Source organism: Astatotilapia calliptera, chromosome 19 (assembly GCF_964374335.1).
Source record: "Astatotilapia calliptera chromosome 19, fAstCal68.1, whole genome shotgun sequence".
In the NCBI taxonomy this organism is placed as follows: domain Eukaryota; kingdom Metazoa; phylum Chordata; class Actinopteri; order Cichliformes; family Cichlidae; genus Astatotilapia; species Astatotilapia calliptera.
In genome coordinates, this window is record NC_137440.1 from 16,639,136 (window position 1) to 16,663,445 (window position 24,310).

At 37.9% G+C, this 24,310-nt stretch overlaps 1 protein-coding gene and 1 long non-coding RNA gene across 6 annotated transcripts in view; both read right to left on the reverse strand.

Moving 5' to 3' along the window:
* The window catches only part of alk (ALK receptor tyrosine kinase), a 489,366-nt gene that overhangs the window by 321,337 nt on the left and 143,719 nt on the right, over window positions 1-24,310 (reverse strand). The gene's annotated exons all lie outside the window — the stretch shown is intronic.
* LOC113012568 (uncharacterized) lies at window positions 1,602-3,704 on the reverse strand. Its single transcript, XR_003270719.2, has 2 exons — window positions 1,950-3,704; window positions 1,602-1,677 (listed from the first exon to the last, which is right to left on the reverse strand). It is a non-coding gene; the product is annotated as an uncharacterized LOC113012568 (long non-coding RNA).

Consider the following 24,310-nt stretch of genomic DNA (forward strand, 5'->3'; position numbering starts at 1 on the left):
TCAGGTCAACAAGAAGAAACAGGCATAAATACACGATTAATCTTGTAGGCATATATAGAACCATCATTCAACTCAGATGAAAAAAACAAACAAAGAGAAAAAAAAAGTAGATTGAAGGCCATGTTGGTAGGAATGGAATTCTTTCTAGACTTTCTTTCTAGGATTATCCGCGTAACAACTTTTCCTGTTATGATAGTTGTTTTAATTACAAGAGCTTCTTATGTAACGATCCCAGAAGATACAGCATGACTTTACCTACTGTACCAAACAATAGTGGGATTACACAGGCCAGTTAACAAAGTCAAGACATTTTTGAAAGTTGAAATATATTTTCTGTAAGATGATAATGCCTTTACATACTGGAGGGAAGTCAGAATAGAAAAGGCAAGTATCTTTTGCATTTTTATAAAGCAGTGTCTTTGGCTTGCTTTGGACTTTGTTTGTTGTTGCCTGCGGCAAAAAGTACCGCAGGTCTGACACTGGAATTAATGACTCCACTTTCTAATGTTTCCCCCTCTCAAAGTGCTGTTTTTATTTTTTGCTTCCAATAGGTTCATAGAACCTTGAATTTGACAATATGAAAGCCTGATAAGCTGCTCCACTTCGGTTGACTTATCTATTTTTCTTTTTTTACTAATGTTTTTTTTTCCTCAATAGTGTGTGTTGAGGAAAGAGGACATTTGGAAATTAAAGACATTCAAAATCTGAATAACTTGCTTTCGGCTTCACTGACTTATGAGTTTCCATCACTTTTATATGCACTGGAGAAGAATCCATGTATAGAAATGTAACATGTCTGACGGAGTGACAAGTCATCAGTGAACTGTGAGCTCAGGTTCTCATTGATTGATCATCTAATTTCTAGTTGCTTGGTTTGACCCACTTTGAAATATGCACTCAGCAGTATATTTATGCAGGAGTGTGACAGACAGAAAAACTGTCCCACTGGCTTGATTTTGAGGCCCTCGGATTTCATTCTCAAGGATCGATTAAGCTTCCTTTTTACCTCTCACCACCTGGTGGGACGCTAAGAATGAATGCTTAGCTTATCATCCAGTTTTCTGAGCCAAACCTTTGCTTGGAAGCAGTGAAGGTTCTCATTCGCATCCTGACTGAGGTAAATAAGCAGGTCGCTCTGTTTTGCACAGAATTTCTGATTTCCTCAGGAAGGAACTGCCAGCGCTCCGGCTCGCTCGCTGTTGCACTGATAAAAGGGAATAAAATGCATAGAAATGCACAGAATGAGGAATCTGGATTACAAGAGTTGTTCAGATCTGTTTGCCCTAGGCAGGAGATGTTTGGACAGAAGTGAATGTAAGCAACAAGGACAGATGGAGAAGATTTGAGCAGCAAAACAGAAATATGATGTAAACATTAGATATATATACATACATATTTACATGTGCTTATGTGATATTATCAGGTATTATGGCTCGAATGTCCTGGGAGGTGGTTGATAGCAAACATTTTGAGTTTGCAGAGGTGAGTAGTTTACAGTGCTCTCCGTGACATGTTAAAAAACCCCAACAACAATGTTCTTCCCTCGCACTTAACTAGGCAGACAGACAACCATCATCCCATGTAGAAAAACCACACCGTTGTTCCTTTCTGGTGGATTTATTTGATTGGATGCATAGCATGGCTTTGTCGAAATACATGAATGGATGAATGGTAAAACTGTAAACAAACACAAAATATCCCATGTGAGCTAATATAAGCAAACATTCTTACAATTAGAAGATGCTATGACCTGTTACTATGCAAAGCAAAGCAGAACGAAACAAGCTAACAAGCTAACGTTAGCGGTTAACTAGCGCTAATTAGCGTTTAGGCTAATGACTAATAAAGCACATCATTGAGTCAATTTACTTTCTCAAAATATCACAAACAACACATGGCAGTTAGTGCTAAACATTCACCGGTAAAACACAACATTACTGCCAACTTACAGACTGTGCTGGCTTAAGAGGCAGCATAGGCAGGCACAGGAGTAGCAAACTGTCCTTCTGCCGTTAGACAGGAAGTAATGAGAAGTAGCACTTCCGGTAGAATGTCAAAATAAAATGAACAGTTTGCCAGAAACGAATAAAGATTGCATGAACTTGTATAACACTACATAACATGAGTGGTGACTCTTAAGGAGCCAGAACAAACAATATGCAGCAAACAATATTTAAACCTTCAAATTAATAAAAGAAACTGGGGCAAACTATGCCTGTGTATTTGTCTTAACCTGCTAAATTGCTTTGATGTTAACTGTAACATAATGCTAACAATGTTACCTCAGGCAGACCAAATCACAGAAAATAAGCATGTAAAAAAAGTATTGCAATATTAAGGGACAAGTGCAAAAGTGCACACTGACATTGTCACAGATATTGGTTAATTCTGAAATGTATAATTAAAGGTTCTTTTAAGGTTAGATATGCAGATGCGTAAGAGACCCACACACATCCATAATTCAGTTTAGGAATTAGCAACTGTTAGCACATTAACATGAAACTTTAAAGGCTGTGGCAAATGTGCATGCAAATGTTAGCTGTGCTATTTTGCTCAAGGTATAACTGCACAAAAATTATTAGCTGTAAAATCAAAAAAAGAATAACTACGGGTGAAGGCGTATAGTAGCTTTAATAGCTTTGTAAAAAAAAAAGGTGCAATTTAGGCTAAAAGCAAAAGTCAGCAAGCTTATATTTTGAAAGGGGATTACACATATAAAAGCATGGTAATCTTTAACAGGAAGAATATTCAATATTCATGTAATGTTCAAATTCTTAAATTCTAGTGTCCTAAATATCACCACAATGGAATGAGAAAAAGCCGCATGTATAAAATGTGTCTGCAGAAATCCCGACTGGATCTCGGCAGGTTGTTATTTCAAGTCAGCAAGACAAAATAGGCACAATATTTGCTTAGTCTCCCGAGCATATATAGAACCATGACTCAAATTTGATTTAATAAACAAACAAATAAAAGTTTGGTAACTGAAGGCTTAAATCTCTTTTCCACCACAAAGTTACATTGAGAATGCTCATGTTTGTGCAAAAATTTATAGGTTGGTCCAGAGTGCCAGCAGCTGTCTGTGTGATCACATGACTGGTTCATTTGGCTGGCTCGTGCTCAGATTCTTAAACTCTAGTGCCCCAATCACTACAATGGAGTGGAAAAAGCAGCATGTATTTGTCTGAAGAATTTCCTACAGCGCCTAATGCAGAGGGTCTCAGTGCATGGCATTTACAGTTAGCATAAGTAATCAAACCCCTCTTAACGTACAGGGTATTGACTATTTCCTATATAAGGAAGAGTTTTTATAAGTGGACATAAATTGGGTTTTTCAGTTGATGCAAAAACCAAAGACTTGTAACTGAATGTGTTCCAGTGCATTGTTATTTTTGCTTTACCTACTTACTGCCATTGTGTGTTGTGTTATGACTGTCACTAATAAATACTTAACTGCCCACTCTCCCAGAAATCTTTCTCTCTAGGGCACTGCTTTTGATTATTGCATAAAACCCCAAAAGAAACTTGAGTCAATCAAACACGGAATGTTTTCTTCTTAGCCAGAACTAAATCTATAAATTATAGACAGCACAATAAAAACATTGAGGTCATGCATTTCAAGAAACAGCCCTCTCAATGACAGTGAAGCCACTGAATTTCTGCTCTAAAATCTCAATTACCATTTATAAAACTGGGTCAAGCAAAAAAGGGTCACATGCCAGGCACTTTGAAAAAAATCTAATTTGTGTAGGCCTCCTCATGTCAGAATCTGCTGTATCAATGTCAAACTGCCAATATTACCGTGTGCTCGCAGTGGTGCTACAGAGAAGAAAACACATGCACAGTTGGTGGAGGCATGCCTATTAAATCCAACTCCTTCCTATACTGACTTCCTTGTTTGAAGTAGTAGCCAGCCAGAGGAAAGACGTGCTGGGAGGAAAAGGCTCCCCGTGGTAGATCTTGGCTAAGTTGATTACAGCTCAACCTACTTCTGTACATAAAAACACAGACTCAAGTTTGGAGCAAGCAACAGTAAGACGGAAAATGTTCATGTGCAATTGTGGAAGTAAACGATGGCCTCATTCATGTCTTGTGATGGACCCAGGGGCAGCCTCTCTTCACACACCACTACATTTTTTTGGTGGATAACATCAACGCGTATGTGCCAACGCAGACAGATGGAGGAGGAACGAGAGGACGATGGGTAGAGGAAAAAGAAACAGAGAGAGAGAGAGAAGCTAATCGTAGGAGGCTGGCTCATGGGGTTGCTGCTGTCTGCCTTTGCTGGCAAACACATTTGTCCTGATGGGAAGGTAAAAGACTGGCAAAAGAAGGCAGAACGAAGCCTGTTGGTTGTGGTTACCAGGCAGCAGTGATTTGATTTCATGGGCATTCAACAAATGGTAAGAGGGGTGTTTCAAAAGAGGCTGTGGAGTTTTACAGGCTTTGGAAAACAAAGGAGGAATTGCTCATCGATGCTCATAACCAAAGCTCAAACTTTGTTTTCTTAATGATTGAGGATCCTTTTGTAACAGTACAACAAAAACACAGTCATAAAATGTCTCATTTTAGTGTATTTCCAGGCAGCACCTGACCGAGATCTGTTTGTGCAATTGCTTGCTGCAATAAATCCCTGAGAAACAAGCTAATTATTTGCTAGCTTTTATTGTGCAGTAGTGATGCCATAATAGAAATATAATTTCTGGAAGATGATGCAGATAAACAATAAACTTCTTGTAGCGACACTAAAGATAAACTATTGATTATTGCAGACAGCCGTGGTTTGCATTTCACAGTTAATTTTCTTTCCCATCATGTTCTTGAATAATTTACTGAACAAACGGACCATATGTTTGTAAAACTCTTAAGCCAATAAAATGTGAAACACTGCTTAGGAAACAATCTCTCCCTACATAAAGTTTATGCTGTGCCAGTAATGAGCTGGTCCAACTTTTTCACCTTTGACCCAGTGGACTGGGATACTGTTTAGACACATCAAACAATCTAATTACTCGAGAAGCTTTATCAGGGCTGAACACAACTGCAATATGTTCTCTCGGCTTCCCACTTGTCCATAACTCATGTTAAATTATCTCAGATTGAGATGAAGTATTTCCCTGACAGATGTCAGTCTAATTGAGTGTTGCAGCTCCAGTTGGTGGGATTGCTGCTTGGCCCTGTGCCTATCTCTGCTTCGATGCCTTGTGTGACGCTGCAAAGTGCTCGACTCAGATACACACAATGTCTTTGTCTTTGTCTTATTTGGTTTCTTCTAGATGCATCAGCCTCTAACAGTTTCTCACAACAGTTAATGGTTGAGCATCTCCTGGATGCTCTGTGTTGCACATATTTTGTATGGATGCGACTACAGTGCATCTGCTGTCACCACACTCATCACTGTCCACTGATCCGATTACTGTGTTGAACTCCACAAATGCCAGTATTGCTGGTGTATCTATTAGATCCTATCAGGAACCATTTTCATCACACACACTAGAGTTCCACAGAGTGATGCCATGAATAGCATAGCATTTGTTGCATTTTCATGATACACACATGGCTGATTCCTCTTTTTTGTTTATTATGACCAACTGACTGAACATCTGACATTGATCCAAGGTGATTTGTAGCCAAGTTTTCCAGGAATGTCTTGAACATGTGTTGTTGATCTTGAGTCTAACCTGATGCTTAAAAACATCTTTGTCAGAAATGTTTGAAAATTGCCATTATAGCACATAATTACTTTTCATGCAAATTTAGCTGAGGCATAAAATGGCATCCTTAGCACTCCCTTTGTTCTATGTTTTGGTCGCTCATCTTGCTGAGCATGCATGGTAATGCATTTCTTTATTGGACTGGGCTGCATTTATTAGGCACTTTCTCCGCTTTCTCAATGAGTTGGAATTTGTGTGTGAGCGTTTTTTTCTCAACAATTTGGCTATTCACATATACACTCAAAGTACTTTAAGCATGATGTAGCTTCCTCTGCAGCAAAGTCTGGTTTCCAGTGTTGCAAAATATGATTAAAAAGAAAATTACATCTTTTGTCTATACAAAGACCATGGCTGATAAACAGCACAAGTGTCCTACTGAAAATGTTATTGAACAATATAATTGAACCTTTCTTTAATATTACTAAAAACTGTTCCCAGCTCTTGCTGAAAATATGTAGCGACCCATTTTTAAGGATTCTCACTGATCAACCGTAGCATTGTTTTAAACCAAGCCCACACCCCGAGGAAGTGGCCTATTCCAGCAGGACAATGTGCCCAGAAAAACTGCACAGCAATAACTCAATCAACTCATTATAGAGCACCAGCTCAAATCCAAATGAGTATCTGTGGGATGCACTGGAATACTGACAGTGGGTACTTTGGGTCCTCTGGATTGTGGAGCAGGGCCACTGTGGATTAAACCCTAGAGGACACTGCCAGAGTTTATGTGTCAGAACTGTGATGGAAGTTAACTGTTGCATGAAGAGGCTCTACAGGAAAATAGGCAAGTGGTTATGATGTGACCAAACTATTCCATCTCCAAAATGAATAAAATAACTGGACAACATGAATGTCACTAATAGGAACAAACATATGTGTCCTTCACCAGATGTTGTTGATAAATCTCTTTTGATTGATATACAGTAAATGTTTATAATTTTAATTCATGGCCAGATTTCAGAAACAGTTCTTTCAGGTTTGTCTGAACATGTCAAAATAGTTTTCACACATTTGGACTTGTCACTGCAGATGGATAATAACAATGACTGTGTGCGAGTCTGTTCCAGGGTCATGATGTTGTGCATGCTGGCTCACCATCATTTTTCTTGTACAGTTTTAATAATAATAAATTTGTTTTAGCTGTGCTTCTTGTTCAACGAGAAGCACACCTATTTTTCATCAAAGTGATGCATTCATGGATATATTTTTCGCTAATTATAGGAGTCTAAATTGCTGAAAAGAGGTCCCAGGGGGCACACACAGCAAACAGCCAGACAATCAGGCAGGTTGTAAACAAACCTTATTTAGCAAGAAGGACAATTACCACTTATTCATCCATTGCCTGTTTACAGGCCAACTTTCTGACTCAAACTTGACTTATTTTATGTATTCACGTGCAATTTTTTCTGTGCAATGAGGGCCTATTATCGTATGCTGGAAATGATTATAAAGAAACCTAATAAAGCTGCTGGAGCCTATTTTGCCTCAGTCACAGCACAATTCTGCAGTTTCAGGAATCGATAATCATCTCCACTCTGTATGTAATATCACATATATTTGTTGTTTTGATGAGCTGATCTCATCATTGGACTCTGTTCATCATAGAATCCCATTCTTCAAACCACAATTACAACGTCTAGACGAAGACATTGTAGATGTCTCGATTGGTTTAACCCCTCAGCATTCACTCCCAAGATTACAACCCTAATATTTGGCTGCTGTGTTTTAATCTTGTGACTCCGAATCAAATTTGTCAAACAATGCATCACCGAAAGCACAAAACCACATGGTTTAAATGGTGTAAATCATTCGGAGACTAAAGCAACAACAGTGCATATGCAGCAAAACAGTATTTTGTAACTTTCTCATCTCTAGGGAGATATACTTGTTGAATCATCATGCTCTGTATAGTATATTCCTGTGTGCATTTGCTTCTAAGCTTCATTAAAAAAAGTTTTTAGTTAAAAAATGGGGGAGGAATGCTGAGCAGTGGTTCTCTCCTTTCTGGGAAAACTCAGACTGTTTGTTGCTGATGGCATTCAGACTTACCATCATTAGTGGATTGCCACAGGACAATAAAAACTCTTTCCTATTCAGTATTTCAGTATCCTTTATTTTCCCCTTTTTTGGCATATGACACAATTTTTTTATGCCCCCGGCTCCACCTTAGGCCTGTCTCTGAATTGTCTTCAGTCTGCATTGGATGATTTCCATTTATCACTAAATAACCACAGGCTTGCTTCCTCCAACTCCACCAGTGATTCTGGCTATCCAACCATCAAAGCACTGCTCATGCTGAGACTGTCATTCAAGATCTGAGTCTAACTTTTTATTAAATAATTCAAGCCAGATTTTTTAGTTTCCTATAGATTCTTTTTTTAAAAACTTAAAATGACCCAATCCAGCATCTACCTTACCTCAGATGTCATTATCCCCCTCCACTCACCACCCTAACCTTGGCAGAAGTGGATTCAGTTCACAGTTGGAAGCCTACTGAGAATCCCTAGAACTGGCATTCTGTACTATTTGTGGATTTATCTCCCATGTCCCTGGACATGCGCTACCGGATATAGTCAACAATAAGAAAGAATGGTGACTCAGCCTGGCTAATGCCTCAGGGCATCAGAGACAGCAGATTTTAGCCATCTATGATCTCCTCCTTCTGTAACACCAGGCTAACAACTACCTGCACCAGCCTCTCACAGACAACTGTCAGTCCCGTACAAAGTATAATTTGATTTGAATAGGCACCTGCTTTGAAATGAGATAATAAAAGAATATGTCTTAATGCATTTGAGGTGAAAAAAATTGAGTTGCCACATCAGATACAATTTAAATGCTAGGTGACAGGTGGCTCTGGGATAAATGGTGAAGGTTTCTATTCTCCTGTGGACGTCTGGACAGCGCACATTTGACAGGTAGCAAAAGGCTCTCATTATTTTTGGTCTAGTAATCTTTGCCTGCTGGTCGGACACAAATTCAAGTCTACCATTTATGACAGGAAATGAAAACTGCAGCAGAGTTGGAATTGCACTTGAAAATATCCTTCTGATTGAAGCATGAAAATGTAACTGCATTTTATAAGACACAGTAAGAGGAGGCGGGGTGTGTATGGTGGTGGTGGTGGTTGGGGGGGGGGGGGGGGGGGGTCAATTTTCTTTGGAAAATAAGCATATAACCTTTACTGTGAGAGAAAACTACCATATTGCTTTTTTCAGACCAGTTCGATGTGAGCAATGTCCTGATCTTTTACACTCCATGAGGAATATAGGAAAATGCTCATTTTACTAAACTTTTGAATCTGACATGGAAATAATTTCTTTTTGATTTCATGTCTTGACTTCACTTGTCTGGTCACTGGAAGCATTGCAAACATGACACAAGATGATAAAATGTATCTTTTTTGGTGCAAACAGAAATAAATTGCACTTTCCTGTGTAGCAGTGGACTGACCGCTTAGAGGATGTATTTCCTTTTCTTTTGCAGTACAGACCTGCAGGTTACAACCCAAACAAGCTTCCTCACCTATGATCTGCTACTATAGGTCAAATAAATGCATTGCTAGTCCAGCGGTAACAATGTGGTACCATTCAAAATTATGTAGTTAGTAATGCAAGGGAAACAAAGCTCAGTAGTCAAATTTGGAGCCATATTGATCCATTTGAGGTGCAGCAATTTAGGTGCTTCCATGTTGGCTTAATATTTTACCCTCATGGGTTGTCGCTTGATCACAACATGACTTAATGAATAACATCATTATGTATAATGTTTCATGAAGCAATATACATTACTTATTATGTAGTGAGTACTTAAAACATTTGCCAGTGTTGTGTCCAAATAAAGCAGAAATTAGTATTAAGAGGCTCATTGAGATACAGTTGGTGGTGTCATTTATCCAGTTTGGTGCCATTAAACTATTCAAGAAGTTGGCAGAAAATGATTAAAGAACACCATTCAAGCCTGAAATGGTGAAAACTCATAAATAAAAAAAGAACAATGAGGAGGTTCTCCTCATTGCTTTACACAGATCGGATTTGCGCCAAACTTTGGCACATTTTGCATTTATCAGCTTTGGATTTTACACCTCATACCGGTAGGTTTTTATAGTTTGGAGTCTTCTATTGACTTTCACTTCTCTTCCCAAATTGAAAATGCCCTGTGTGTCAGCTCTTGAGTTGTGTAATTGCTTGTGACACCATAACCACAGCGCCCAGTGGCAACGACATTGCACCAATCAAATTAACACAGTAAGCAGAGGGGACACTAAACTTGAAATTCTTGTTTTTGGCAATCAGGTTAGCGAACAACTCAAAACTCAAGTGCATTTGAATAAATGGAGTGACACAACTGATTAATACATCTGCATGACAGTAGTAGTTTTTGTATTTTACGCCTCCCTGTGGTATATCAATCTAATTCTTAATACAATCATAGCTATTGTTTTATTCGGTCCAACTTTTACACTGCATGCTGTGTTTAATAGCTACGGACAGAAACAACCAACTAGTGCCACAATATCTCAGCTACACAACAATCTGTTGGGATATAAAAGTAATACAATCATGTGGGTGGCTGCACAGCACTCAAAGTCTTATCTACAATACTGAGAATCCATTTGGTATATTGCCCCGTCCCTCCCTCTGCTGCCCTGTCTTTGACCTTGTCATATAATTGAGTGGTGCCGTCTTGTCATTTAGAATTGGACAACATCTGTCCTTTATGGTGCCGCTGCCTGCCTATGTTGAGTAATCTCACGCCTTTGAGTGCTTGTGTCATCCACCTGACTGCCTTTGGTAACATCACAGTGGGACAGTGGAAAAAATGATCTTACAGCAGCAGTGACTCCCACACTAGCATGAAAACAAAGGATCTCCATCCAAGTCAAGTGCAGAGGAGGAAGCTTCCTCCTAATATTATTCAATAATTGTTATTTAAAGGCATTAGGAGCAGTGGTGTAAATTCAGTCAATTTTTCATGTAACTGTTTTGTGAGTAGGTGATAAAAACCAACCATCCACACAACTGAGCTGATAATAGCCCAAGTAATTTGCAAACACTGAGACAAAATTCTCCTATTTTACAAGATTTTTTTTTCAGGACAAAATGTGTACATAGATTATCTGATGCTTCTCTTCAGTAGAGACTTTAAGACATCTTTGGAACTTTTTACATGTCTCAAAAGCCAGAAAGCCAACTGTGCAATGACTCAGTGATGGCTGAATCCAGAGGCCAGGGTAAGACAAAAAAGAAAACCCAAACAAGTTTCTTACAACAGCCCATCTCTTGCCCAGAAAATCTGCTTCTGCCCTTGACTTTTGCACAACAATTAGTCTTTAATAAATATAAATGACTTTGGCTCGCCTCAGGAAATAACCATCCCTAAAATTAACCTCAGTGTAGTAAAATCAGACAGACCCAGCCTGTCACATCTTTGCTCTGCTTTAGAGTCAAAAGCTCTGAAGGATTTTCACTCTGCTGCCTTGAATTGAAAATTTTGGAAGCAAGCCATAAGAGCAACATGACATGTAAGATTAAATTTGTTTGATTATTTTGTAAGCAGCAAATGGTTTGTGTGGAGAGGGAAAAGAGGTTAAAAGATGCGTATTCCTAAAAATGAGCAGCTGTAACATTAAAACTCATCTAAAAGCCCTGAAATAATTTCAAAATAATACAAAATGTGATGAACAGGAAATTTCTTATGTCTTTGTGATTGTGCATGCCACCATAAGTTCCATGTGTACGTATACACAGCAAGACATCAAAAGGAAACAATAGTTTGTAGGTATCTTTTGAAAAATCATACTGCACTTCTTTTCCCCGAGCTTCAAGGACCCCCAACAGCTCAAGCTCTGACCTCTATTTCTTGCAGACTAGTTTCTCTGAAGCATAAAAAGTAATTTTCTCAATCATGGAATGAGTTTCGTCCTAACTGTCAAAATCTTTTTGACTTTGTATTAGGCAATATATGGAGCATTATATTAATACACGCTTTTCTGGACAGGACAAAAGAAATGGATGATTGTGAAAAGTGGGGCAATTAGGCTGATCTTGCGCACTAGCCCATGCTAAGAGATGTTGGCTGCAGAGAGAACACTTCTGGAATTTGACAGTGTATGCCAAATGAATTGAGAATTTAAGGACTTTTAATTACAGAAGAAGGGGACCATTCGACAGGAAACAGTTTGATATTTTTCTAGCCTTTTGAATGAAACACAAAGACCAGATTTTAAATGGATGGAAATATGCAATTTGTTCTGCATGCATGTAGCATCCGAAGTTAACACGTAAATAAAGTGCCAACCCTGGGGCCAAAAAAATGAAAAAAATAAAATAAAGCAAAGCAGAAACACCAGTCAATCGACTTACTCTCCTTTTTTGATTAAAATACACAACTTTACAGCATTAGAAATTATATTTACAACCTGGTACAAAAATCTGGTCTCTATGGATAGTTTAAGACTCATAACATAACTCTTTATGGGGGGGGGTGAAGTTTTTTAATAACTCAGGCTCACTTAAGTATGGTCACTGTGACTGACAGGAGTGCTGATGCAAGCCAATGTACCTGCTAGCTGCCTGCTTGGACTCCCCCTCCCTAAATAGATTCACAGAACTAGACCTCTCCACCTCTGCTTATGGTGCCTTTTAGATTTTTCTTTTTTAAAATGATCATTATTTTACAGTTACTTGATAAAATGGGTTGCTGTGTGGTACAGACCATCCAAGAAGCTTACGCTTCAATTTCAGTCATTTTGTTAACATGCCTAAAATTAAATTGCAGGTTGTTGCACTCAGGTTGTGAATGCAGCTTACAAACCAGGTTTGCTAGCCTACAGTGAAAATTAACACTGGCGTAGTTTAGGGATTCAAATAAATGTAAACTAAACGGCAATAGCGAAAGTGCTAAAGAGGAGGTTTCAAAATGCAGTGTTGACCAAAAAAAAAACCAAAAAACGAATTTATCCCATAATGCTTTATCCTTAATAAGAGCACATTTTTCTTTTGATTGACAGATGCAAAGCTTCCATAATCTAAATCATCATTTTATACCGACCATGTCAACGATTCAAATGCAAAAGTGAAGTCCATATTAGTTCTGTTGTTGCTGTTGCTGCTGATACTCAGAAATAGGTGCATTGGTATCTGATAAATAACAGCTGCTGAGTAGTATGAGTCCTGCAGCAATTAGATTATTTTTGGCCTCATGGTTGTTATGTAAGTGGCGTTCTGACGTCTCCTGTAAATGGTGAAAATATCTTCTAAAAGCATCTTCCAGGTTATTCATGTAAAGTTCCTACGTTGCAATATTTTTGTCTGAAACTGAATGCAGCAGCATGAATAAATGCAACTTTATCACCTTAAACTTAGATTAAAATACAGTCTCTGACAGCAAAATCAATAAATTAATGAAGTTCCCACTCTGTATCAGAAAACATATTCTGTGGTCTTCTGCTTAGTGTATGGAAATCAACCAGATATATTACAGAAAGGATGTCTTTGGATTGTAATGAGCAGTGCAGTGAGCAACTTATAAAACCTAAGAGGGATTTTACCAGCTCCCTACAACGGAGCCCACATTTGGCAAGAAAACAAAGCCTTTTTGGTGTGAAAATAATTAGTCTGGTCTCACATTTTTATAAGGATAGAAACACATTGCTTCCTAACATTCTCCCACACGGTGTGTTTCTAAATCATTTTTAATTCATTTTGTCTTTATGCTGCTGCTGGAAATTTAATGTCCAAGTCTTTCAAAGGATTCTTTGCCTGAAAAACAAACCAGACATTAAGAATTTAGAGCAAAGGTTAAAAGTACTATTTAGCTACAATCTACTGTACTGTATATATGGCAACAAAAAAAGCTTTTATCACTTAAACATTTGAATATTGAGAAGGTATGCCAACATCAACTATAATAGTCACTTTTTATTGGAGCTTTTTTTTTTTGCTTTGTTTACTCTCCAATATTGACCATTATTTTTGAAAAGCTCCAGCTGACTCTGCTACCAGCCCGTCCTTCATCCAGCTGGGGAAATTCCACAAGTCCCCATGCACTCAGAAGTGTCACAGTCAGTCTGTTGTAAAAAAAAAAAAAAAAAGAAAATCTAAGAGAAGAATGAAATGAAGAATGTTTTGAAGACATTTGCAGTATCCTGTTCCCAATTACAGCACAATTTAAATCAGCTTCTGAATAATTTTTCGCAGACAGCGCAGAGCTCTTGGTGATAAAATATGCATCGTCTTCCCACGGCCCAGTCTCTGGGAAAGCCTGAGATGGGTCGAGTAACCTCCACAAAACTGTGTGTGACATCAGGCCGAGTCTGACTCGGTGCCAGAACTACAACTCTCAAGGGAAATCATTTAGTCGAGAACTTGGGCCCAAGCGCCGCCTGCTCAATGCTGATAAAGGGGTCATCCCGTGCTTGGGTCCTGTCCTGCACCCTCCCCACATCCTGTTTCTAAAAGCCATCAGCCATATGATGATTAACTCCGAGGGAAAAAAAGATTAAAGAAGAAGAATATGAAATAGTGAGAGGCAGGGGTGTGCAGTGTCTATGTAATCACACAAAATGCCACAATCTTACTGACTGGGATATAATGGCTGCCTTTGAAGGCGCAGCAACAGGCTGCCGCTTTGATGTAGGACCTCCATATAGTGTCACTTTTCGGTTTTTAAGCTATTTTCCTTATAGTCATGGTTATACCTATCACAAGTCATTTCTGCCTGGCAGAGAGTACGTTCATTATATTTATTCTGGAGGATGGAAATAATAAGCCTATCCTGTTAAAGTGTGTGATGCCAGGCAGCATGTCAGTTTGCGCCATGTTGAAACTAATTAAGCTTTAAACATTGTCATGCTAAAGATAGCCTCCTCCATTTGGTCATTTATTAAAAATATGTTGCAATTAAGATGATCCATTATGAGCTTAATTACAGCATTAATGCTGACAAATCCACCCTCTGCAGCAGGATAAAAAATGGAGCCTCTTCAAAATCATAGCAAAAGCAGAGGCGACGCTATGACCACTTTGATGTGAGACAGCTGATAATCAGCTGTGTCACACTCGTGCTGAAGCAGGCATGGTAAAACACGCCTACGATGTATCCAGGGAGCGATGATACATCGATTACTATTGTGAGGAAGTGAAACAGCACCGGTTTTCAGCGTTATTTGTTTTGCAGTCAGTGATAATAAAAAAAACCCCATCAATTAAATCATTTTTTGTATGACAGAAGAAAAGCAACCTGCAGGGTTAAAATAAATGAATTCACCACGGAAGTGACAAAAACTGCACTTCCTCTAAAGGCCACTTGAGAGTGGCTCTAAAACCTGGTCAGTCCCCATAGACTCAAAGGTTCAAATGCCCAACTTCAGCCACAAATGTAACACATTTTCTTAATGTAATTATCCTCTTAACCACAACTTTATGTAATTATTTTCTCAATAACTCATCAATTTGGATATGTTTTATAAATTGGGGCTGATTTTGTTGTTGTTGCATATCTGCTAAGTTCAAAACCCATCAGCGATGTCACAGTGGCTATATCCTTCCTCTACATACAGTCTATGGGTAGACTGACATGAGACACAAGCCCGGGTTAATGATCTAATTCCATGATGGAAAGAGAGGAGCACAGACACACAACTAATTAAAAAGGATAATGTAATGCTGGTGAGGCGAACAAGATGGGTTAAACCTGTGGAGCAAAATCAAGAAGTGGTAAAGTGCTTAAACAGATTGTTTATTGTTTACATCCATTTGCAGCTGCCTCTATTTATGCTGTTAACCCCCACACAGAAATAATGAGCCTCCTCCGGGTTTATTCCACGGCATGCTTTTGTTCTCGCAGCAGAGAAGTCATTTCTGTCCCCAAGTTTGCTTCACTTGTTTGGATCATTACAGAAAGGTAGCCTTGACATTAGTAAGAATGCATAAAAATAAAAATATGTAAAAATACAATTATATATCAGTGGAGAAATCAGTTTGATTGTAGCTAAGGCTAGTTTGAAGAAAAATTAGGATTTCCTGAAGTGTCTGGCTACAATGAGTTCTCACTAAGTGAACAGCATTTAATAGGGTAAAATTGGTGTTTTTGATTTTGAACAGGACAGACATGCAAAGGCCCTCAGATTAAAAAAAAAATTGCTTTTCAAATTATCCAACAAAAGAATTAACAACATTTATTTTACTTGCTGCTTAACCCTCTGACCCATTATTACAACTGCACTTTGAATCTTTTAGTCAAGGTTACAGCAAAAACAAAAAAGGAAAGGAAATCAAAATAAAATAAAACAAAACAAAAGATAAAATAAACAGATCTAGTCATGGTTTTTCATTCAAGGCAAATTTATGTAACTTAACAAGGAGGTGATTTTTGGGTCAGAGGTGACAAACAAATTAAATAATGTTTGAACTAGACAATGTGGGAAATGTTGTGAATTCTGAGAGATGGTCTGGAATTTTACTGTATTCAACTTCAAAATAAACCACATAAATTGTGCAGGTTAGAAGTTTTGCATTTAGCAAATATATTCCATTTCAAGGCCATATTTTATTTATTACTTGCTTCACATATTTCATTCTCTTGCTAAGCAAATACGATAAACACAAAAGGAAGCTGAAGTTTGTTCTTATGCTCTTATGCGATAGTCTTCTTACACACACATTCTCTTTTTTATCCCAATAACTGTTAAATTTGTTATTTCAGCTGCTGTTCTCTCTGGTTTCATCTTCGACACATTTCTTTTTGAGCCACATCCTTCTTGTGAGACTTGAGCACTGTGTCACGTCACATCATTTTTCTTCCCAAGGAACATAGTTTCCCAGTCTGCTGTACTGGTGCATACCAATTTTGGCCAAATACAGTATGATGCATTTTTTTCACATTCCACCTAAATCTCCATGGTAACTTGTGATGTAATGATGGAAATTGTGTCCCTGATGGGGTAGCGTGGGGTTGTAAAAGACAGTGACAGATTAACCTGATTGATCCTTGATGGCAGTGTTTCCTGCTTTAGTTTTTTTTTTTTTTTAAGACCAATAGACCAAAGAAAACAGTATTTCCTGCAGTGTTGACTTTTGAAAACTAGAATCAGGCAAAATGTGGGCTATTATCTCAATATGTGGGATGAGGGGCAAGGGATAAAAGTGGTGTGCGGTCACATAAATTGGAGATACTGCTTACACCACCCGGTGTGGTAGGACTGGTAGCTTATAGTGGCCATTGCTAATTTTAGCAAACTGTTTTACAAAAGTTACAGGGGATACATTAATCACAATTATTGCCCAAGACCCCTGTCTTGTAGTCTCATTTTACTTGATAGTGGAATGACTTTGAATGGATTGATTGAACACTTTAATAAATGAATAATGCAAAACTATTACCCTTAAGAAAATTTCACTAATAGATGAGGTGATTTGTTAGGCTGTTCTTCCTCTTTCTCAACAACCGTTCTTCTGATCTACTTTGCACTTGGCAGGTTTATTGTTGGAGACTGGGTGCTATGATTTGGTCATTCAGATGCGCAGCCTTCTCCCTGTTGCAAAGCAAGATAATCAAAGGTATTGTGGCGTTATCTCCGTCCCAAAAGAGGACATTGAAATGTAGGAAAATGAAACGTGTCCTTATCAGGTAGCAAAAGTGTGTGGAAAAAATAGCTGTCTAGCATTATATAGGGCTCATCCCGAGGATGTTGGATTTTGCTGGTTGTTTTGGTGGGTCTGCTCTGGTGCACAGTGCAGATGCTCAATTGAATTAGGATACATGAATGCCAGTGCCCAAGGTGTCCTAGCAGAACATTGCACTGTAACAGGATCATTCATCAGTTATTTCATTCCTCTTTAATGTTTTATATATTTTTTAAGGCTTTTAATTTTTTTTAAACCCCTAATTTCTGCATCCATTCGTTTTATATTGTCATTCAAGTTTAAAAGTTCCCAAGGAAACATTTTTTAAATAGTTTTTTAATATACAATTATAGACTAATGTTTATGAAAATATTTAATAGCTCTTAAATAAACATCAACTACATTCTATCAGAATGTAAAAGTACCAAGTGGGGCTAAAGCATGTCCTCTCTGTAAACTCATGTTGTCATTGTCCACAACATAAAGTAGCTGTGACTAAACAATTATCATTGTGTTACAGTTAGAACAGTGTTATGCTGTATTAATGTCAGAATAACTTTCATTACAATTAATTATTCACTAATTAAAATAATTTTACACCATGGACTAGTGACACAAGGATTAGCTGCTTGTGTTGTCACGGTTCATGAATTTGCTACTCAGGTGGCAGATTACAGAGTTTGCAAAAACATCCTCTACTTGTTATTACCTCTTGACAGTCTCCCCAGTCAGCAGCTTGTATTTACGGAATACAAGGCGTGCAGTGAATGCAGCATTAGAAGACTTGAGCAGTTCAGCTAGTGCTTGTTAAAATGACATATCCAATACTGGAATGTGCTCCGGCTTCAGGCAATGGATAATTGAAAATCGGTTGAAGCCAGGTCTTATTCTTCTGTGATTATTATTTTGTTGGAAGGACGCGATTTAATCCATTTTTAGGGTCTGAGTGCTGAAAAGGCTCTGTAAAGGTGTATCAAACTCTACGGTGATGTATTGATTATTTTTTTAAAAGATCAATTTGGCGTGATCGCAAAAAGTTACAAAAAATCCCATTGAGGTAAAAATAACCTTCAAGGATGAAATCGCCAACTAAAGAAAGCTACACAATGCTGAAAGGAGTTAGAACTGAAACTTGGTTTCAGTTCACCAATAGTTCTGAGCAGTTTCAATTAAACAGATCATTGTCACAGCATTTCATTTGGGCTAAGGTCAGGTCTCTCACTTGGCCTTTCCCCAGTAATAATTCCTTTCTTTGTCTTTGTCATTCTGTTGTTGACTTTCCTGTATGCTTATTGTCTGGTTCCATCAGTTCTGTGGTCTTCAAATTCTACTGTAAAATTTCTTTATGTAGTATTGATTAATAATTCCTTCAAAGAAACCAGAAACTGGGGTAACAACGCAGCCCCAAACCATGATACTCTCTCCAATATCCTGCACATTTTGATGTGGAGTGCTCCTTTTTTCCCCAACCACTTTTTAGTTCATGTTATGATCCATGATCATGTGCCTTGATCACATGGTGTTGCTCCTTTTATTTGAGTCTGTCTTGCAGTGTGCAGCCGACAGTCACCTCACCCTTCTGCTTGCCTGCTCTGCAATCAACAATTAGTTTGCTAGTAACATTGAATGTTTGTGTGAGAAACTTGATTAGAGGCTAAGAGTTGAATCTCAAATATATTCCGATGTCTGTCTTATTAGCCGAGGGCCCTGTGTAAACAGTCTTTATAAATAGTGAATTGCAAGTACTTTTACACTGTGCATATAGAGCACCAGGTTTCAGTTAGCTGGAGTAAGAAGACCATTTTTGTTGCTATCCTCGTTCTCTTGTTTATTTGTGATGAGTATAGATTAGAGAATTGTCTTCTGTTTGCCTTTTACGTATGATAAGATAGATTAGGGGTCATTACAAATATTTGTTTGTTGCTCTGGCTTTGTGCCGAAGGCTTCTTCTCGAGAGCGATAAGAGTGGGGAGGCAGACATCATGTTATGTCTAGGCCACTTCTGTAATGTATTTCCACCACGGTCTTTTCCATTAACACCATTCTTATTCTGTGTCTTCCTATATTGGACACAAAGAAAGATTATGACAGGTTGCAGAGAAGGCTTTAGAAATGCTTCACAGCCTTATGCAGCACTTTACATCTCTATAATGCTTTCTCTGAGGTCTTGTGAATGCTGTGATCAAGGCAAGGTTCATACAAGCCAGTCTTTAGAAGAGCAGACTTCAGTCAGTAAACAGACTTTGTATGCCTTTAATTATAGGAAAAGGCTCCTTTATGACCCACCCTTTTAGTCCAATAACCTAAGCTCCTGACTCCAAGTAGACGTCATTATTATAAAAAAAAAAAAGTTCACATCCTTTTTCCAGACTTGACAATGACAACTCAGCTGGTTGTGTGTTCTTAGCCTAGTCTGATTTAGTCGTCTGTAATGTGACTTTGATAAAAATAGTCCCACCTGCAAGTGTATGATGTTATTAATAAGCATTTTATGACTAATCAATGCTGAAATCCTACTTACTCCAAAACAAACTTCTTCTTTTGATCATGATTGTTCTGCGTACACCTTCCTGTGATATACAGTTTGAGTTTCACCTCATTGCTTCCTGTTGTGCATGTATGAATTCTATGTAATTATGAGGCCGCTGTTTTGTTTAATCAAGAACCAGTGAAGCAATAAGGTGGAAAAAGCGGTCTTGTTTACATGACCTTACTCTTGGCTGCTTTGGCCCCTATCTGCCCCTGGCAGATATCCTAATCATGGCAACCTGGGAGTGTGTTAATCTTTCGTACAGTGATGTCATCAGATCATGGCAAGAAGACATAATAAGAACATAAAGCCTCAAACGTCTTGCCTGACAAAGGCTTCCTCCTTGGGATGCTGGCAGCCTTCATTTGTTGCTATAATGTTCCAGCTTTTATGTTAAGTGTCTGTATGAACAAAGACTAGTTATTTGAGAAGGAGAAGAAAAAGATGAGGTATGGAAACCCATAAAAGCTGATGGTGTGATGAGGCAAGACTTGCACTGCAGTAAATAACACTACTCCATATCTACAGCTACTTATTTTCCGCTCTCACATTTGAACTCCATCTGCTCTCTTTCTGTTTACTCCTGAATCATCCATGAACTTGTGTACAATCAGTCAATTTAAAATCCTTTCATTTGCGAACCCCCTTATGCAAACTGACAGGCTAATGCATTACTGCTATTCACCAGCGGGAGGAGGCAGGTAGGGATCCGACAACACAGGTCTGCAACCAAAAAACCTCATACGATTTTTTGACTGTTTCTTATTTAGATTTTTACTCACTTAAACTGGAAAATATATTTTAAAAATTCTGTCTCGTCAGGTTTTGGTTTTTTTGTGTGCAAAACCCCTGTTTTTAGTTTATTAAGTGTACAATTTCCCCTTTCCCAGTTTCCCAAAACAACATATCCAATAATGATCTCTTACCTTAATTGTAAGGGTAATAAAATGTAAAACATCGCTGCTGTGCCTTTTTCAACATAAACTCTTCATGTTTTGCAAAAAAAACTGTACGTGATGGAGGGAAATTGAGATCGTTTTTAGATTCAGCATCCTAAAAAATATAAAATTCACCAAAAACATCCCATGCGGCTTTTTTTTTTTTTTTTTTTTTTTTTTTTTGCAGACCTATGTATGTGCATTTTGAGAATGAGAATTTAAACTAATGCGTCCTGTATGCATTTATATCAGTACTCAGAGCTCTCCACTTCTAGTATTGACATCTGAAAATGTATTTTAATACAAAATGAAACTAAATTCAACCAAAATTATTCTTCAGTTGTAAAAATATGGGCATATTTGTCTGTAAAATACCGGCATGTTAATCGACTGTGAAAATAAATAATAAGTGATCATAACCTTCTTTCTCAACTAGGAAATTCCCATTTCTCCTGCCAAAAAGCACAATGGAATGGGGCAACCTTTCCACCTTTTCAATTCAGATAATCAAACTGATTGCAAAAGATTTCTCTAGAAGCCCGCTATGTTTCATGCACAATATTTGTATTTAGTGTCCCACAGCAAACCGCTTGTGAAAAAAAATGCATCAACTTCTAAAGATGAATTAAAATATTGGACCAACAATTTAAAACACCAGATGTGCTCTAACATTTTGTTCTACAGTGTGCTGATTTAATCAGCACTAACTGTGGTTTGTAACCTGTTTATTATCCTGCAGAAGCACCTTACATTCATGTGACCTGTTTGCTGCCACAGAGGAGATGTATTTATAATAATTGATAACAAGTCTGTCCTGCAGAAATGAACCATGAGCTGAGAAAGTCTTTCAAACAGTCAAATTACTGCTGTCACAGATGATGAACACAAAAAGACATCTTGAAAAAAATGACAGGGGGAGAGTGTAAGCCTGTAACTGATAGACAAGCCACAATATTGGGGGGTTGACAAAATATTTCATGTTCCACTTTAATGACGATGACTGGTATTTTAGATCAAATGATTTTAGGTAAACTTTTAACAAGATGAGTGTAAAAAGATCTAAAAAAGAGGTACCCTACTCAGCATGACCTATCATCCCATTCAAGGCTTTATTGTATTTAGCCATTAACTATTTAAACTAAAATTGATGCAGTCTGGCTGATTACGCAGTCACTTTCCATGTTTATTGCATCAAGCTAAGTTGTACTATCAATCATCCTTTTGGATTTATCAATAATGTCTTATGTCCAGACACTTTTCAAAGAGAAAAAGGTCTGCCTTTAATAATTTTACTACACTGACTCTACGATGCTGTTGTTCAGCAGTTTATAGTCAGCTAAATACCTCATTTATGTACCAATTTACACACCTCCTCCTTTGGTTGTTGCTGATTAAATAATTAAAGAAGTGAGAACAATATTTAATGGCTACAAGGCTATATATAAACTCCACTGGCACTGGATATTCAATAACATTAATAAAACATACTGACAGCTGTTATAAACTAAGATTAGAGTTCTTAGAGAACAGAGATGATTCAGAGAAGGCTGAGTAAAAACATTACTGTCACACCTCAGGCACTGTGATGCACAGAGAAGATGTGCAGATGGAAATATATTACAGTATCCAGGAGAAATACAGTTAAAACAAAACGGGGAGTCACCAGTGCAGCAGCAATTAGAGGCAGCCTGCAGAATCATGCGTCCTCATGTAAGGATTGACAGACAGATAAACAGAAACATTAAGAGACAAACTGATCTTTTTACACAATTAATATTTAATCTTACAAGGTATGGCTTATTTTGTTGCAAAAGAGTTATGTGTGCTGTAACTGTGCATGTTAAAAACTCTGTATTAATAGATAAGTTAAAGATGCACAAACTTAAATAGAGGTGAATGGAGCATTTACACTCGAAATTCCAGGTTATTTTGTAGACAGCATACTTTTGGTTTAATGCCTAAAGCTCACCCAACCATGTGAGAACATACAACGTGCAAGTCTGCAAACAGAAACGGCAGCTCCGGGGCTTTAACCTGAGTCCTTAATGCTTGAAGTCAACACTGCTAAACTCCCTGACCGCCGCCAGGCATTAATGATTCAGTTTTCCAGATTTTCCCAGCTGGTCCAGAGCGTATAGCTTGACTGATATGCATTTCATGCAAAAGAAAAAAAAGGAGTGCTGTTCTCCAGCCTGTGTAGAAGGTGAAAAGTCTCTAAAAAAAACTCCAAAGAAGCCCACTCTAATGAAACTCTGCAGAGACTACATACCCTTCTTCATCTATTTGACAGAAAGAGGAACTCTGGGAATCATTAAACCTTTAAATAAAGAATTAAAGCACTAAAAACATTATTAAGCGCTATATTGAAATGAATAAATCAGGAGTAGGATAAGAGAAGATGCAGTCTAAGACATTGCACATTAGGTAGCTTTGGGGAAAGACTGTCAAAGCTGGACAATAAAATTGATCAATAGTCAATAACAAATGTAATCAAGGATTCAAAGTGTGACATTTAGGCTACACACCTAGTAATCCAACCTTTAGGATCTAGGCAAAAATTGCATTGGCCGTGATTCAAAGTTAAAGCGACGAAATTAATTTAATCAAAACGGCAATAAATAAATAAAAGGATCCATGTGATTTTACTCTGTTGCTTGTTGAGCCGATTCAAAGGTCAACTCAATTTTCTGTCTATAGCCGATGAAGAGATGAACATTGTAGGAATCATCATAATCTCATGAATATTATTAATGTTATTTTTGTACTGTTTGCATAATCGGATCTGCAGAGCGTTTGCTGTGCTGTAGTTTCACAAGAACAGATATTTGACCCCCAAATTGATTTCCTCCACAATATTAAAAAGATATTAAAATCAGCAATGCACACATGCACACGCTCGCACACCCGTAGATGGATAAACAAAGAACCAGAAATAACGACAAAATCAATGTGACTTGATTCCTAGCTAATATCCCACAAGAGAGATATAATGAGACATTTAATGGAAATCCTTAGGATGACGCTTATTTTGGAGCCCTAATGAAATGAAATAACATCCGTAAGGTAAGCAGCAAAAACTCACACAAGGAATGAAAAGAACGATGTTATTAAAAGATAGCAAGCTGAAGAATTCCCTCCATCTTCAGCTTCAATGAAAATAATGTTGCTGGAGCAATAAGGATGATGAGGTTTTAATGCTTCTAGATATTTCCCCGTGCCTGTTTTCTGCTGACTTGCACACTAATTTTGTGTATTTATGAATCTGTGATTACAGTAATACCACTGTAGGCCATTGTGTACACTGCACTAAAATATTGTATATTGTATTGCATCTTCCAGTACCTGATGCATAAAAAATTAGTATGCTTAGTAGCAGGCTGAAGCCACTGGATAATCAGTAGCGCAAAGGTTAACATCAACCAAAACCAAGCTGCCAGACCTTATTGTCTCAGCTTTCTTGACCCTTAAGTACACTGAAGATGTAAACTTTGCCGCAGAGTG